This window comes from Aulostomus chinensis, chromosome 13 (assembly GCF_037954235.1).
Source record: "Aulostomus chinensis isolate RoL2024-O1b breed Wild chromosome 13, RoL_Achi_v1.0, whole genome shotgun sequence".
NCBI classification, from domain to species: Eukaryota; Metazoa; Chordata; class Actinopteri; order Syngnathiformes; family Aulostomidae; genus Aulostomus; species Aulostomus chinensis.
In genome coordinates, this window is record NC_141332.1 from 19,846,989 (window position 1) to 19,851,370 (window position 4,382).

Here is a 4,382-nt window from a genome sequence, read left to right on the forward strand (position 1 = left end):
CCTCAGAGGAAATTCAGTCACTGCAAGCCTTGTACAACCTGTTGGCAAATGAAGCCGTCCCTTTACCACCTCCTGTTTGTTACAATCCATTAAGACTGATGATGACCCTTTTCATCAGCTACCGATAAGACATTCTTCTTGTCAAAAGCTATCAGCAAAGCTGCTCTCTGTGACAAGCAGATTAAATTCCCTGTCTGATAGCCTCCTTGAATGAGCTGCAAAAATGGTGAAATTAAGCATATTTTGCTCTTGTTCAAAATTCTGCCAGACACATCTTTGTGACCCAATAATTGCACTGAGATTTCTGGTGACAGTCGTCGCCTAAAGCGTATGGAAATAGGTCCAGGATTGGAAGGATATTAGTTTAAACCACTGACATTGCTGACACCTCGGAGGGGAAAATGAACAAGCTGTTTCTTTCTCATCCTCTAATGTTGAAGTACCCTTGAGCAAGGCAATTATACAATGCATGTACAGTGAGTGACATGACTCAGTGCTAGTACCTGTCCCTGGAAACTCCCAGATGTCAGTGAATGTCATTTTACAGCTTTGAATCAGTAGGTCAGAGAAGGTTGTGTAGGTTTCTTCAGTTCAGAACAAAAGAAAAGATCAATATTTGGGAAAGTGGAACCAATATTGGCATTTGGCATCAACTTCTTAACATCACTACTATTGTGTAAGTCATTATTTATTTTTCAGCAGTTTAAACATGTTCAAAATTGATACTTCACCCACACTGAAAAAAAGTTTTTTTGTTTTTTTTTGGCTATTGTAATTATAACCTTGATTATTTGCTTAAATTTTACAAGGAAATATTATTTCAGTGCTTGTACTTTAAATGTCACCTTTTATTTAATGGCTCATTTATTTTAAATCATGCATCCTCATTTCGATATGTAAATATTATCCATCACTCCAAGTAATAATAACTTAACTTTATTGACTGTACAACCTGACATAAGCAAGTAAAATTTACTCGGGTATCGACAGGTAAGCTTGCGATCTTGCGCAGGCGCAGCAGGTGACGTCAGAGTGTGTGACTTCTGAGGCAAGCAGCCATGGCAGGACCTCAACGATGCACTTCGACTTTGGGATTGTTTGGGTGCTCATTTGATGGGAAAATTCTTGGACGTGGAGCCTTGGGGTATGTTATATGCTTAATTAACTTTTTATTTTTCTGTTTGCGTGTCGGTGTTGGAATATTTTTGCCTGCTAGCTAGCGAAGGGCTTCCCGCGTCCGCGGACCGCTTTGGACTTGTAGGCTTTTTCCATACAAATGCGCCAAAACCCTGTCGGACTTGTGATGGTCCGCGTACACAGACATGTTTCTGAGCACAGGTGAACAGGGCTGCAGTGTGACAACTTTCCTCAGTGTGTGATACTGAACGTGAGGAGGCACATTCGTCAAGGCGCTCCCGTCGCGTTGTGAGGTCCGGTAGCGCAGAAGGGGGGCACTATTTTGACTTGTTGACATTAGCCTGTTGGCTGAACCGACAACACCATGCCTGCTTTGTTCAGATACTTTTCTTGAACCCAGTAGGAGTTATTGAGCTTGCAACACTGCTGTGATAGAGACGGTATCATTTTAATTCGTTTAAAATGTTTCAAAGATCGTTAATGTTGGTAGCCGCGAAGCTAACGCTAATCGTTACAGGCGTTTGCCCCTTTGCTTAACTGAACATAGTCGAACATTAAGGCTAGCCAAGCTAAGTCACTATCACTATAAATGCAGTTTGTTTGTGAAGCAGTGACGGCAGAGTTGACTTATAAGCCCGTATGTTATAAGGGTATTCACTCATAAATGATTGTGATTTAAATACAGTCTGATTTATTTAATTTTGTTAAGCAAACCTCACATGTTGATTTAAAACAGTAATGGCAATACAGTTCATTTAAATGTTTTGAAAGGGAAATATGTGAAAATAAGTATGTTACATGTATGTTAAAAAGAGGATAAGGTGAGAATTACACTTTGTATATTATTGAGGTTGTGGTGATAATGTACTGGAGTGCAAGTGTTTCGTTATACTTTTCTTCATTCCATTAACATACATTGAGTGGGACAAAATATTAGGAACACTTGCACTCCAGTACACAGCACCACACACCACAACCTCAATATTAAACAAAGTCTAATTGTCACCTTTCTGACAATTTAAACAAAAACTGAATATGTAAAAGCTTAGTAAAGTAGAATATATGACTGTTGTGTCTGTGCTTTGCAGATTGCAAAGATGTCCCGATACGTTTGTACATGTAATGTATGTAATTAACTTTATTTGTCTTTACATATTTTACAGAATATTAAAGGACATTGACTCACAGCAATTTGGTCTTGACAGCTTACTCAAGGTAAGATTAAATTAGTACTGTCATAGGTTAACTTAGCATAGAAATTCAGTTTTGAGTTGTTTGTGTTTATTTATTTTCCAGGTGCAATAACATGAGATGGGTGTGTAAAATATGCATCCTTAAATCTCATTCAAGTACTTCACAAGAATTAACAAATGTCTTGCTCTGAGCAGCTTATATCCGTTTCATTATTGTATAAGTTTTAAATGGCTGCTTTAATTTGCCAACCCAGTGAATCACCTCTTGGCTATTCAGGAACTTTAAAGACAATATCTGTAATGACTTCTCAGCACTGATTCACATGTTTTTGACAGGATGTCAGCAGAGAAGCCATCAGAGATGACCATGCTCATCATTTCTTGAAGATATTTGTCGTCCATGGAAATACTGCACAGGAAGGCCACAGCCCTGCCCATGTGTCCATCATCATCGAGGGAAAAGAGGTTCTTTATTGTACAAGTGTTGCGAAGGCTTGCCTTCTGCTCATGGGCTTTATCTATGAAATGAACTTGAGTTATCCGCCAAAATTGAAAGACTCATTCAAAGTGTTTTAGCTATGAAGCTCTTTCTTGAGCTTGACATCCTGAAGATGTCTCCAAAAGTCTGGGCTTTGCACAACAAACTTCTGAGATGAGTGTCTCCATTTAAGTGTCTGAACTCTTTGTAATTTTGTATATTCGGTTAAACTGGCATGTGGAAGCGTTGCATTGAATGGTTACATACAATTGTTGAGCTACTTTTTAAAGAAAGTGACATGCTTTTGACTGCACTTTATGTTTCGTGCACTTATTGCACTTTAAAGTGATACTTATGTTGGAGTACTGTAAGCAATGACCTAGTAAATCTCACTCCGCATTTTTTCAGTGCATGACGAATATTTTGTCTTCCAATAAATAAGTTTTGAGCTCACTTCAAGTTTCATCATAAATAAGCGAGTTGCTTGACCTCAAGGTACTAGCTGTTCGAGCTCGCCAGTATCGTGAGTGAGGGCAGCAGGCGAAGAGTTTTGTTTGTAGCTCAATTCATAGTGATTTTGGATTACTGAGCACACAGCTGGATGGAGAAGATATAGTTTATCTCAGATGTTTTTCTTTGGATTTCGTTAATGGACGTTCTGCTGTTATTTGCCATCAGTTGCCATTAGCTACAAACTGACTGCACTTTCTGTATTATGGACTCAAAAGAAGCAATGCAAGAGCTTTGTGAGGTCAAGACATCTATTTGTGAGTGATTTGAAAGAAGAAGAAAAAAATGCTAGGTAAATTTCATTACATTTCTCAGTATATGGAGTTTGTATGTAGCTGTATTCCTGTGTGCTGGGAGGATGCCCGCATGCTCTACAGGCAGAGCATGTGCACCTGAGACTTACTAAGGCAGAGCCAGCTATCAGCTTGCCCTCAGCTACCTTGAATGCAGATAAATCATTTCATCATGTGGCTCTTCGGCGCCTCCCAAATGTTATCAGACCGAGTGGATCAAATTCTGATGGTAGGATGAGTCAATTTGCAGAGGTAGACTGAAAAAAATCCATCCAGTTTTTTTTATTTTTTTTTTTTTTTTACAGCTGCAACCGGAATGACAGACTAGGCTGCAGTGGTACCTATGAAGTAAGAACCTGTTGACAGTTGTGTGTAATAAGTCTCACTGCCAAGCGATGGAGACAGATGTGCCAGGCTATAGCTTGAAAAGTGGGCCTTAGAGGTGTTTGTCATTCCTAGGTTTTGCTGTATGTATGGATCATTGGTTACATGGTTCCTGGGCTGGGCGTCACCTTGAAAGAGAGGTAATGACATTTAAACAGCTGCTATTACCCCCCAAATGATTCTTCTCTCCATCACGAAGAGTTAAAATACACTTGTGCCACCCAAATCATTTGTATTCTTGGCCATGCAAAGTTATTTGTTTTCATTCCGTCAGTTTAATAAGGCTGCTTACATCAATTACAGTAAAGATTGCTTTGTGTCTGTGCTTCTGCTGCTGGTATTGTTCACTCGGGAGAGATCGGACGCAGGTGGAGATGTAACCTCTAA

At 39.4% G+C, this 4,382-nt stretch overlaps 1 long non-coding RNA gene across 1 annotated transcript; it reads left to right on the forward strand.

Annotated features, from left to right (window-relative positions):
• The first annotated feature begins 989 nt into the window (after positions 1 to 989).
• On the forward strand, positions 990 to 3,286 carry LOC147251376 (uncharacterized). The gene is made up of 3 exons (XR_015119060.1): positions 990 to 1,144; positions 2,301 to 2,352; positions 2,667 to 3,286. It is a non-coding gene; the product is annotated as an uncharacterized LOC147251376 (long non-coding RNA).
• Positions 3,287 to 4,382: the final 1,096 nt, after the last annotated feature.